Genomic DNA, 13932 nt, shown 5'->3' on the forward strand with positions numbered 1-13932 from the left:
TTAGTAGAGTTTTTAAATGTGTATTTAGTTATTTTTTGAGATAGAGTGGGCAAGGGAGGGAGGGAGAGAGAGAGAGAGAGAATGAGAATAAATCCCAAGAAGAGTTCCGACATGGGGCTTGATCCCACAAACCGTGAGATCATGGCCTGAGCAAAAATCAAGAGTTGGACGCTCAACCAACTGAGCCACCCAGGTGCCCCTAGTAGAGTTTTATTATATATATTTCTGAAGGTGTATCAAAATCTTTGTGGACAGAGGAAGGAGCCTGTGTTATTTGAAAGAGCTGCCACTAGGGCACCTGGGTGGCTGTTGGTTAAGCATCTGACTTCAGCCCAGATCATGATCTCACAGTTCATGAGTTTGAGCCCCACGTTAGGCTCTGTGCTGACAGCTCAGAGCCTGGAGTCTGCTTCGGATTCAGTCTCCCTCTCTCTGCTCCTTCCCCAGCTCACACTCTGTCTCTCCCTCTCTCTCAAAAATAAATAAACATTAAGAAGAAAGAAAGAAAGAAAGAAAGAAAGAAAGAAAGAAAGAAAGAGCTGCTAGAAACTCTAAAAGAGAGAATCAGAGTTAATGACTGTGAGCTGAACCCCTGATAACAAATAAATGAGTGGAGTCCATGGTCAGAGAAAGTGTTACCAATCTGGTTTTCAGAAGAGTTCTGCTTGTACCAAATTTTCACCAAAATGTTGGGTAGGCCAATCAGATGTAAAGTCTCTGTGGCACGCTTTAATGATGAAACTGGGGTGGTTCCTGGCAAGATGGTGAACAAGATATCCTGATGTACTGCAATGGTGCTGCATCCAGGGGATGACATGCTTTTTAATACACTGACCTCTCACCAGAAACAAAGGGAACTTTCCAATGATAATAAGCAAAAGAAGAACATACAAACATGCATAGTAAGCTAAAACCAGGATCGAGAAAGGAAAGAAAACTGTAAATTTGGAAGATAAATGCCAATGCCAGTCACAAATGCAGGGACTGGAAGCTAAAGTCACCCTGCTGCTGGAGCCCATTCCCTCATTAAGAAGGTTAAAGCTGTCTCCTATTGGTGGTACACATGACTCTAGGAATAAGTAAATGCAAATCCATTTTGGACAAGGTGTCATTAATTCAGGTTTACAGGATTCTCACAGATTATGTAAAACTAAAAAAAAAATCACAATAAAAAATTACCAAACAAGACATAATGATTATATCACTTAGAACTAAATGTAACATCACATGGCAAAAAACCCCAAATAATGGTGGCTGAAACATGTGTTTATTTGTTTTCATATTAAACAAACCAAGAAGTAGGTATTCAGGGAAGGTTTATCACAAATTCATCAGGGACCTGTTTTCTTATGGTTCATGAACCCTCTGAGATCTTGGTTATGATCATTATTCTTGTGATCCCAGGTGGCTGCTGGAGCTCCAGCTATCCACATTCCAGACCATTATGGAAGGAAGGACAAGAAAAGCATAACTATTCTCTTTAAAAACATATTTTGGAAGTTGTACATAGCACTTCCACTTAGAACTTATTGGCAAAATTCTAATCCCAAAGGTCACATCTGGATGTCAAAACAAAAACTAGGGAGTTTAAACTGGCTGGCAATAAGCATGGCTAAAAATTATTATTTTCATTCCTAGGAAGGAATGGAAGAATGGATACTTACTGACCACTAGCAGTCTTTGACATAATGAATATATAGTAGGCTGAAAACTGGGCCCCCAAAATATCCCAGACCCAATCCCTGGATCCTGTGAACATTACCATGAAAAAGGGGACTTTGCAGCTGGAAACTAAGATTAAGATTGAGATGGGGCAATTATCCTGGATTATCCAAGTAGACCTTAGATGCAATCACAAGTATCCTTAAAAGAGGAAAGAAGAAGGAGATTTGACTACAGAAGTAGGACATGTCATGATGGAAGCAAGAGTGATGCAAGGCAGGGGTCCCAAGCCAGGGAATGAGGGCAGCCTCCAGAAGCTAGAAAAGAGAAGGAAATCGATTCTGCCCTAGAGCATCCGGAAAAAAGCAGCCCTTTCAATACCTTGGCTTTAACCAAGTAATTTTGGACTTCTGGCTTCCAGAAATGTCAGAGAATGAACTTGCACTGTTTTAAATCACTAGTTTTGTGATCATTTGTTATAGCAGTTATAGAAAACTAATAAAAAGAGTCAGAAGAAACAAAAACCAAATATAGTGCTCCTTCAAGAGTTCAGATGTTGTAATGATCAGATACTGTAAACACTTTATTTTTAATTTTTATTTTTATTTGAGAGTGAGAGAGGCAAAGGGAGGGGGGAGGAGAGGGGGGAGGAGAGGGGGGAGGAGAGGGAGGCAAGGAGGGAGGGAGGGAGGGAGGGAGGGAGGGAGGGAGGGAGGGAGAGAGAGAGAGAGAGAGAGAGAGAAAATCCTAAGCAGGTTCCACACTCACCATGGAGCTCAACATGGGGCCCAATCCCATGACCCTGAGATCATGACCTGAGCTGAAATCAAGAGTTGGATGCTCAACCAACTGAGGCAGCTAGGTGCCTCTGGAAACACTTAAAAGAAAGTTCAAATATAATTTAAAGATAAAAAATTTTCATGTTAAAAATGTGTGTGGAAGAGACTATCAACAATGACCTAGAAATCAGAAATGGAATCCATTTCAGAAATGAAAGATTATAATCTTGTTATGAATAACAAATGGATGGGTTAAACAGAAGATTATAAATGGCTGAAAAAAGAATTGATAAGCTATAGAAAAGAGCTGAGGAAATTATCTGTAAAACTGTGCAGAGACATGGGGAGATGAGAAGGATGACATGTAAGTTAAACAGTATGGAAGATAGAAAGGGCAAGAGAGGAGAGACAATGTTTGAGGTGATAAAATATGATGAAAGCCATGAATCCACAGTTACAGGAAGACCAACACATAGCAGGCAGAATAAAAAAAAAATCTACACCTACACACATTTTTGTATGATTCCACAAAATGCCAAAGATCTTAAAAACAGCTGGAGAAAAAGGATCACCTATAAAGGAAAGGCAAGTGGGGTGACAGTCGACTTCTCAGTAACAACAAAGGAAAAGAGACCAATAGAATATCTTCCAGCTCATTAACATACTGTCAAAATGAGACTGTAGTTCAGGAAAGGTATTTTTTTTAAAAACAAGAGCTAAATAAATGTATCTTCAGAGTACAAAGAATGAGAGAATTTACAATGAATGGTTCTTAACTAAATGAATTTCTAAAGGATATCATTCAGGAAGAAGAAAAATTATCTCAGTAGGAAGGCCAGAAATATAAGCAGGAATGATAAGCAAAAATACCTGGTAAACATGAAGGCTAAACTGAGGTAAATGTGAACAAACATTATCTGGATATGATTAATAATATAATACAAATATAATAATATAATGATATACAAATACAAGTTGAAATCAAATGAGATACTACCCACCCACTATCTTAGCAAACACGAAGAAGCCTGACAATACCTAGTGTTGGTGAGAATGTGGAACAAGGACTCCTACAAATGGCTGAAGAGTGTAGACTGGTGCAAACACTTTGGAAATTACTTTGACCCTGCAACACCCTAGAGAAATTCTTGCACATATGGACTTGATGACAAGTTCAAAAATGTTCATAATAGCATTGTCTGCAACAGCAGAAACTGGAGACAATCCAAATGCCCTTCAATGGAGAATGTACAAATAAACTGTGGTCTATTTTCACAAATGGAGTCCAGCAGTGAAAACGATGACAACACAGTCAACTGACACAATAGGGATGAATTTTAGAAACATGTTGAATTAAAAAAATTTTTTTTACATTTATTTATTTTTGAGAGACAGAGTGTAAGCAGAGGAGGGGCAGAGAGAAAAGGAGACACAGAATCTGAAGCAGGCTCCAGGCTCCAGCACAGAGCCTGACGCGGGGCTCAAACCCATGAACTGTGAGATCATGACCTGAGCCGAAGTCAGACACTCAACTGACTGAGCCACCAGGGGCCCCTAGAAACATAATGTTGAATTTTAAAAAACGTAAGTCATGAGAGATTATGTATAATATGATTCTACTTTTTAAAAGCTCAAAATCCACACTAAAACTATAATTTTAAGGATATCTACCTATGTGGTAAAGGCTGTTTTACATGCCTAGAGGGTGATAAACACAAAATGGTGATTTCTTCAGGGAGTTAGGCTGGAGATGGAATGAATAGGAGCAAGTAAGTCACTTCAAAGATATTGGTAGTGATGGAGCTTTAAAGTTGCATGGTGGCTTATGTTATTATTATGCTTTGTAACATACATGCCTTATTTATACACTTTATGCATCAATTATTACGCAACAAAATAAAAAAAATAGTGAGGGTCTGGCTCAAAGCCAGATTGCCTGGGTTTCAGGCCTGGTGCTACTACTTAACTGGTTGTGTGACTTTAGGTAAATCCCTTAACCCCTTAAATCCCAGGATTCTCACCCTTAAAATAAGGACAATGATAGTTCTTATCATCCAGAGTTGTTATGAGGTTTGTATAAGATAATGCTTGTAGAGCACTTACTAAGTGCTCAGTAAATGTAAGGAGCAGTTATTGTGATTACTCTTATTTTGGTCACTGTGTGCAATTGAGCTCTGCCAGTGTGCAATCCAGTCAGCTTCACCTCTACTTCCCCAGTACATCTCCTTTTTCATGCCCAAATCCTTACCCTCTCCTCCCTACTCCCACATACAAATATGAGCATGGGCAGCATCTAGAGCTTGTCTGACAGAGCATTTAAAAGCACACATATGGATGCCAAGAAGGGAATCCTAAGCATGAAGAGACAGAATATTCTTTGTGTTAAGGCCCAGCAGATGTGGCTTTTGCTTCAGAATGTGTTTGGATGGTTCTGTTTGGCTCTTTATAAAACTCTGAATGACTAATGTATAAGTGATGCATCCTTAGGGTTGCAACCAGGACATTCAACTCTGACTAAATAAAACAAAAAGGCATCCCTTTAGGGAGATTTGGATGCGGATAGGGTCTGAATGGGCTGTGGAAAATGCTTCCAGAAGTGGGATCCCTGAGGAATAATGAAGGCACAGTTGATCAGGGCAGTCTGACAAACCCTGCTAGAATCCTGGCAGCAAAAGTCTTGAGCTGAAAGTTCTGTTTCATTGTGCCTTAGGGAATGGAGAAAAATAAGTACAAACTCACCCTTTCCCTCCACTTTCTTCTTTTTTTAGCTCTCGTGTAGCACAGGCTGCTTGCATCTGGCTCAGGAACTAGGCATTTTGCAACCTGTTTTGTTGGAGTGCTTCCCTTTGTGTTCTCTGGAATTGCAGCTGGTTTCCTTGGCTGGAAACAAAGATGGAAAGAGAAGCTCATATCTAGCTGCCTTCACTCTCCTCCAATCCCCTAACTCAGTAAATACAATCCATGGCGTGATGCCTAATGTAGGTCTTCTGTCCATGCCTGCCGGCTCCCAATTCTTTCTCAGACTTTTGTCTTCTTTGGCTACTGCCACTGTTTCATGCAATGGGTTGGTGTGCATCCCCCTAAAAGATGTGCTGAAGTCTGTATTCGTCAGGGTTCTCTAGAGAAAAAAAAATCAACAGGAAGTAATAGAGATATATAGGAAGAGATTTATTATGAGGGACTGGCTCACATGATTATGGAGAATGAGAAGTCCTGTGATCTGCAGTTGGCATGCTGGAGGCCCATAAAAGCCCGTGGTATAGTTCCAGTCCTAACATGAAGGCTTGAGAACCATGAGCATCAGTGTCACTGGACAGGAGAAGATGGATGTACCAGTTCAAGCACAGAGAGCAAATCTGCACTTCCTCTATATTTTGGTCTAGTCAGACCCTCAACAGGCTTGATGCCTACCCATAATGGGGAAGGCAATCTCCTCTACTCAGCCCACTTATTCAAATATTAATCTCATCCAGAAATACCCTCGCAGACATGCCTAGAAATAATGTTTAACCAAATATCTGTATATGCATCCTATGGCCCAGTCAAATTGACATGTAAAATTAACTATACTCTGCCTCCCTGAAGCCTTACAACCTAGAAGTTAAGTCAATCATTAACCCTATTTTGTAGAAGAGGAAACAAAGGTTAAGGGTTTAAGTAGCTTGTCTGAGGTGACCCAGCTATAAAGCAGTAGAGCCAAGATTCAAGCCAGCATATCTGACTTCAGAGTTGGTGTTCTTGGCCCACTCAGTTGAGGCCCATCAAAGGTGAGGGACTGCAGTTGACCCACAGAATCTTAGTTGGCAGCTGTGCAATAGCCTTCATGGCCTCTCTGTTATGGTCCTTTTCTCAAACTTTGGCATATATAAGAATCATCTGGAAGACAGGCTCAGCCACTCATGCAAATTTCTATCCTCCCAGAAAGTCCCTTCTAGTAGGTCTGGGATGGGGCCCAGGAGTCTGCATTTTGAACCATGTAGCTCTATAGGATATCTGTCCAGTCAGGAATTACAGGATAAACTTACCTTTTTTTTTTTTTTTAAAGTAGGCTTCAACTTGGGGCTTGAACTCACAACCCTGAGATCAAGACCTGAGCTGAGATCAAGAATTGGATGCTTAACCAACTGAGCCATTCAGGCAGCCCAGGATAAGCTTACTTTTAGACAGCATGTTACTTACCTTTTCAAATAATAAGCTGATGTGGTTTTAGGTGAAATAACCTTTCAATTAAAGCAAAGGATCAAACTGTTAATCTGAACAAAATATAATACATACATTCCAGGAAGTCCAAAGGCTGTTCCAAAGGTCTGAGAAACAGGTGGAAAATGGACTATTTATTGTATCTTTTTCAAATTAAAAATTGGACTCATTGCTTTAAATTTAGAAATATTTCACTCGAAAACACAACTGAGCCTATTTTTTGAAAAGGGAACATCTGTTTACAAGTTTATCTTATCACTACCAATTTCTGAATATATTGCCTTTTGTGTGGTCTCAGACCACATCTTTTGAAAAATGTATTTATTTCCATGCCCTTATGGTCCTGTCTACAGGCAGAAAGAACCACACTCTACAGGAGTGAGGCTGCTCCACACCTAGGGCCATTGTAACATGGATCGGGGAGGATACTTTCAACGAGGTAAGTGTTGTTCACCGTGTTGCAAACAGAATTAAGAGCCTCTCAATTACTCTTTCCATAGGAGGAGATTGCATTAATGTCCTATCCAGATTACATTTCTCCTGGGCTGGTGACTAGGACATTTCTTTGTCCAGATAATTGGTAGTTATATACTGCTCTTCTTGCTTGTTTAACCTCACTTGCTCTACCTACTTCTTCCTTCTTCCCACTGACAAACCTAGCCTTTATTGACAGATATAGTTTTCTGAAAAAAATCCCCAGGCTGGATGCTAGGTTGGTGACAAGAGAGTTCCAGCCCAGCCCTCTCTTCCCACTAGTTCTCTTTCCCTACCCCCAACCCCACCATCATGCTCCTTCCAAAGAAAAGTACCATTGCAGTTGGAAAATCTTAAACCAATTAGATTTTAAACCAATTAGTTATTAAATTGGGTCTCTTAAACCTTAATGAGGGTAGCTGTAAGTTTTAACATTTTACTTCAAGCCTATATATGATTTATTTCATACCTACTAAGTGTCAGACTGTACAGGGCATCAACGTGAATAATCTTATTTGGTCATTACAACTGACCTGCAAGGCCGACAACTGTGTTCAATTGTTTGGAAGCTTTTGTTCTAAACTATTTTGTTCTTTTTTTTTTTTTTTAATTTTTATTTATTTTTGAGAGAGAGAGTGAAACAGAGAGAGCTTGAGACAGGGAGAGGGAGAATCTCAAGCAGGCTCCACACCCAGTGAAGAGCCCGACATGGAGCCTGATGTGTGGCTTGATCCCACAACCCTGGGATCATGACCTGAGCTGAAATCAAGAGTCAGACACTTAACCGACTGAGCCACCCAGGCGCCCCTAAATAATTTTGTTCCTAATCTCATTTAGGGGCGCCTGGGTGGCTTGGTCGGTTGAGCATCCAACTTCGGCTCAGGTCATGATCTCACGGTCCGTGAGTTCGAGCCCCGCGTCGGGCTCTGTGCTGACAGCTCAGAGCCTGGAGCCTGTTTCAGGTTCTGTGTCTCCCTCTCTCTCTGCTCCTCCCCTATTCATGCTCTGTCTCTCTGTCTCAAAAGTAAATAAACGTTAAAAAAAAAAAATCTCATTTAAAAAGTAGTAATTTAAAGGGGCGCCTGGGTGACTCAGTCGGTTGAGTGTCTGACTTTGGCTCAGGTCATGATCTCACAGCTTGTGGGCTGGAGCCCTGTGTCAAGCTCTGTGCTGACAGCTCAGAGCCTGGAGTCTGCTTCGGATTCTGTGTCTCCCTTTCTCTGCCTTTCCCCCATTTGCACTCTGTCTCTCTCTCTCAAATAAACATTAAAGTTTTTTTTTTAAAGTAATACTTTAATTTTATATAGATAATATATGCACAAAATCTAAAGGCAATTGAAAAAGCCAATCCAAAATGAGATGTAGTATAAGTGCAAACTGCACACTGGATCTTGAGGGCTTAATATGAAAAAAAAGAATGTAATATGTCTCATTAATAAGTTTTTTTTAAAGTTTATTTATTTTGAGAGAGAGAGAGAGAGCGCACATGAGTGCAAGGGAGGAGACAGAGAAGAAGAGAGAGATTCCCAAGCACTCTTTGTGCTGTCAGCACAGAGCCTGATGAGGGGCTCGATCTAATGAACCACGAGATCATAACCTGAGCTGAAATCCACAATCAGACGCTTAACTGACTGAGCCACCCAGGCACCCCTCATTAATAAGTTTTTATACTGATTAAATGTTGGAATGATAATATTTTGGATATATTGGGGCTAAGTAAAATCTTTTGTTAAAATTAAATTCACCTGTTTCTTTTTTTTTTTTTTTAATTTTTAATGTTTGTTTTTGAGAGAGAGACACACACAGAGCACGAGTCGAGGAGGGGCAGAGAGAGCGAGTGAGACACAGAATCCGAAGCAGGCTTCAGGCTGCAAGTTGTCAGCACAGAGCCAGAAGTGGAGCTCGAGCCCACAAACCCAGAGATCATTACCTGAGCCAAAGTCGGATGCTTAACCGACTGAGCCACCCTGGAACCCTGTGTTTCTTTTTTTAAAAAAAATGTGACTACCAGAAAAATTTAAATTACATGTGTGGCTTGCGTTGTATTTCTACTGGACAGAGCAGTGCTGAAATAGTCAGGAAGAGGAAACCACCCCTTTGCAGACTCAAAGGGAAGACTTAAGTGGAGGCAATGGTGCATGACAGGTGACATAGAGCAAGATCTGGTAAATAACAGGGAGGGGATCAATTAATATTCTCTATTTAACATTTAGTTCCTGTTAAGGATGTAAAAGTTGACATTGAGACCATGGCTTGTCTTCTACCTTCAATCAGGTATTCTGCTTTCACAACAATGGCACTTAGTGTTCAAATCTATCAGAACTCCTCAGGGAGCCTCCACCCCCAATCTGAGCATTGCATGCCACCTGCAGAGACTCAGTCCTCAGTCACAATCTTGAGGGATTTAAGACTACTTCATTTCATTCCCAGAGCCCTTTTCCTTTTATGAAAACCTGGCCCACTGACACTATGAGTCCTTATTTAGAAAACAAGCATACAGGCATATCTTTTAAGATAAGGAAATCTAAGCCTTCCATATATAAATGTTTAGCTGGTTTACAGTGAGCCTAAAGCTGAAATCAATATAAATGGTGTCTTGGATAGAATTCCTTAGAAGCAGAGCTTGACACAGGGACTTGGGTACACATGATTTACTAAGGCAGTGCTCTTTAGATAGACAGGTAGGTAGGTAGGTAGGTAGATAATTAGAGGCAGGAAGACAAGGAAGCAGGATAAGGAAGGGGAGTGATCTGAGCATGAGCATTGCCTAGGTGAAATCTAACCTTGGCCTGATCCATGGTGGGTAGTCTCTGGAGCCATGCTGTCCAATAAAAGTTACTGCTATGTTGGGAATGTTCTATGTAATTGGCACTGCTCAGTATAGTTACCACTAGCTACATATAGCCATCGAGCATTTGAAATGTGGCTAGCATAACTGTCAAACTTAATTCTTAATTTAATTTAATTTAAAGAGCTACATACTGCTAATGTCTACTGCATTTGGACAACGTAGTGCTGGAGTATAAGCCTCAAGACAGAACAGGGAGGAGGAGGCTGGCCCCTTGTGCTCTCATTGGCTGTGGGCTGCCCTAGCCTTGGTGGGAGGGTGGATGGGGCATAATTTCCCAGGCAAGGCTATTATCAGGGGACATTCACACTGCTGATGAGTGGGTATACTGGCCAAGTAAAGGTGATGAGGTGCACCCCAATGCCCACTACATGTTAGTTCTCAACTAGATCTCCTGACATCTTATTTTCATCCCTCCTCATGGATTCTCCAAGAACTGAATTGTAGCCATAGAATAACCTGAAGCCAACAGCTGGCCATGTGCTTCATGCAGAACAAATCTCCTAATTCCCAGAGCTGTGGGTTCCTCTCCACTCCATTCTCAAATCTTCCCTGGCAATTCTACTGGTTTGCTGGTCCCAGGAAGAGGGTCATCATGTTTTGCATAGGTATGCAGAAGGGATTTTTCTGTGGGCTTCTGATTATTAGCTTTTTCAGCCATAGAGAGGAACTCTATTCGATTTTACAATATCTACTACAATCTTTGAGATGGCTAACCCAACAGCTCTAAAAAAAAAGAGAAAAAACAAAACCAACTTTGCCCTTTTCCATGCTGAAGTGTCATAGATCTGAAGTTATAAATGAGGAAACCTGAGTTCATGTTTTATTTATACCTATTACGTTTAATTTATGGTGTTGGAAAACATATTCAGCTTAATTTATGCAGGAATTAACTTTGGTAGAGATTAATTTTGAATCTATGGCCCCTTCCTAAAGTATATCATCTCTTTTCATAATCTTGGCTTGCAGACAGAGATGGTAGTGAGTGGGGGGGAAAAAAGAAAGGAAAACAAAACCATAAACAAAACCAAAAAACTTTAAAGGGGAAATATTTTAGGTCCTTAAAATGAGAATAATAACATGTTTTAGAATTAGGATACCTTTAGAATTCACAGAATTTAGAATTTATATATAAATTCTATATATGGTTCTATAAATATAATTTATATATAAATTCTATATAATGGTTCTTTCTATTGAGTTCAGACATCCAGTAGGTTTTAGATGAAAATACATAAAACAGAAGAAAATAAAAAATAGGACCTTGGCACATATTAATACTTAAGAATTTAAGAATTCTGAAACATTTAATCAGTATTACACACATGTTATCTATGCTACATCTTTATAGATTACCAGGTAAGTGTGTGTGTATGTGTGTTAGGAGAGGAAAGGGATGGGAAGGAGTGGGAGATCACTGTGTCAAAAAAATCAAAGGGAGGTGCCTAGCTGGCTCAGTCGGTAGAGCATATGACTCTTGATCTCAAGGTCATGAGTTCAAGCACCAAGTTGGGCATAGAGCTTATTAAAAAAACAAAAACAACAACTTAAAAAATCAAAGGGAAGCACAAAATACAGCTTTGAGTCTCTGGACAGTCAAGGAAAAAAGGGAACAATAGATATCATGCCTAATACAAGAAAGTATATTAGTTTGCCAAGAGGAACTAATTTTGGTTTTGTTTCAGAATGTTGTCTATCTAAATAAAGAAAGCTGTTCTTTATTAAAAACAACAACAACAACAACAACAACAAACAAAAAAAGAAAACTAGGGGCGCCTGGGTGGCTCAGTTGGTTGAACATCCTACTTTGGCTCAGGTCATGATCTCTCAGATCTAGTCACACCTGCTTCTTCCTGTTTAAGCCTCAGGAAGTCAGTGCCACTAGGTGGATAGAGAAGGAAATAAAGTGAGTTGTCTCCCACCCTTCCCAAGGCAGATGACACAATCTTTCCACAGACATTATGGTCTCCACCGGTGTTATGGTTTCCTTTCCTGAGCCCCTGACACTGTCTTCACCCCAGGAGCCAGCTGGCACCCAGAACTACAGGCCTGGTGATGGGACAGGTGTGCCAAAGGAGGGCATCTGGGGAGAGGGTACCAAAAAGCACTCCCTCAATAATGGGGTCTTGTCTGTTAATTTTTACTTGAAAAAAGGCAGGGGCATTCTACCTATCTATGTGTTTTACTGGACAAAAGAAGAGAGTATATATAATATTAAGTCATCGTTCTGTAGATTACCTGACCAAGTGAGTGATTCTGGTTTGCTTCTTGACTGTGTCGTTGGCAGTTGCATGTTTAGTTCTGAAAGGGAGAACAAATCTCTGTCCTTCACCAGCACTGCACAAAAAGCAATGCAGGAAGCTTAGTCAAGTGCGCAAATCTCTACTATCAACTTTTCTGCCACATATGGGGGAATTACTGGCCCTTGAAAGCTATCACAAACAGATAAGAAGCAAGGTTATAACATGATTTGACACGGAGTTTTGACGGGCTCCACTCAGAAATGTGGAAAGTGCGGCTTTAAAGGCACCATTTCAGGAGATTAAGATTTGAAATTGTGTTGCTTTATCTTGCTGTTTTCTTTCCACAGCCTTTTCCTTAGGCCTTGCGGTGGAATTCTTTTTTTTCTTCCTTTCTTTCCCTAGTGTACGTATGAAGGTTTGCAACGCTTCACGCTTGAAGACTTGAAGAAAACTGAGTAAATTTAATATGACCGACTTCATAGTCACTGGTCCACATGCATTTGCTTGCTGTGAAGAGAAAAGCATGTGAGGAAAATATATTGCCACTGAAGCAACGGATCTGTCTCAAGTATAATTGCTCATTTTTATCCATCCCTTGTGTCTTACCAGAGAAGATTACTAAAGAGGCTAGACCTGCAGCACAAAGCCCTCTCAGCCAGATCTTCAGGATGGGCCACATCTCTAGGCCTCCTTGGTCTCCATCCCAGGCACACCAGCAATAGCTCAGCAAACACCAATTCCCTGGGTCCCTTCTCAATTCTCTGACATTCCTTGAGCTTTTTAAAATGCTTGAGTCCCTGGGCTCTTGGCAGCTGAAATAAAACCTGAAAGAAATCCACTAAGCTCCACAGTGTGTTAAACCCCTCCAACAGCAAGAGGCGAAACCCTTCTGTTTCCAGTCATGTGGATGCTGGAGCCACTGAGCTCAGATTACTGGGTTAATGGTCTTGGAGAAGTTGAGCCCAAACTCTACATCCAGAAAGGAAGAGCAGATTGAGTCCTCAGCCCAGAGCTGCTTCTATTTCCTGAAAAGAAATGAGGAAGCAATCACTCATATCAGACTTTCTAGAACAATACCGTTTGAGCTTTCCTACAAATTTTGTGGGCTATAAAAGAGCTTCTGTCCTTATTAGAGCACATGCTCTAACTGTAGCTGGGGGTGGGAGATGGAGAGGTTGGTAAAATGTAGATCTAGCAGCTAACAGAAACTGAAGGTGGAGAACTGCTCCTATTGTTTCTGGGGGCCCACTGCAACTATTAGGGCAATGTGTTATGAGGAAGAGCTGTGGACCAGAACTGCAGTTGAAACTGGCTTATCTGTTTAGCACATTCTCAGTCTTGTCAATTAAACAAACCGGGGCTCTGACAAGTGTAGAGAAGGAAGAAGAATGACAAGGCATGGAGCTGGGAGCACTAGTAAAGGCTTAAAGCCTCTGGCAGCATTACATAGGTTGTGATGTACAGGCAGAGACTTTCCAAATGGCCCTGGGGACCTCGGATAGAGGTTAAGAGGGAAAGGGAGACTCAACAAAAGGAAAGTCTGGGACAAACTCTGCCTATTCCATTGTTTTGCTTAAGTCAGCCTTAGTTGATTTAGTTCTACATAATGAACTAAAAATGTTACCAGGAATAAAGAATCACCGAAGATACTGATCTCAATGATGTGACACATTGCCAGGGCCTTTGGTCAGGTCTGGTATGGTTTTAACAATATGGCCCTAGTCTG

The 13932-nt window shown here is 40.8% G+C and overlaps 1 long non-coding RNA gene across 4 annotated transcripts in view; it reads right to left on the reverse strand.

The window, feature by feature from the left end:
* The window catches only part of LOC132660319 (uncharacterized), a 69586-nt gene that overhangs the window by 12108 nt on the left and 43546 nt on the right, over nucleotides 1-13932 (reverse strand). For 3 of the 4 annotated variants that reach the window (XR_013554668.2, XR_009601716.3, XR_009601720.3), the window contains 2 exons: nucleotides 12202-13231; nucleotides 5181-5559 (listed from right to left, as the gene is read on the reverse strand). This is a non-coding gene — a long non-coding RNA (uncharacterized LOC132660319). The remainder of the gene's footprint in view (nucleotides 1-5180; nucleotides 5560-12201; nucleotides 13232-13932) is intronic. The other variant, XR_009601717.3, reaches the window with a different exon arrangement.

The sequence above is a fragment of the Panthera onca genome, chromosome A3 (genome assembly GCF_046562875.1).
Source record: "Panthera onca isolate mPanOnc1 chromosome A3, mPanOnc1 haplotype 2, whole genome shotgun sequence".
Taxonomy (NCBI): domain Eukaryota; kingdom Metazoa; phylum Chordata; class Mammalia; order Carnivora; family Felidae; genus Panthera; species Panthera onca.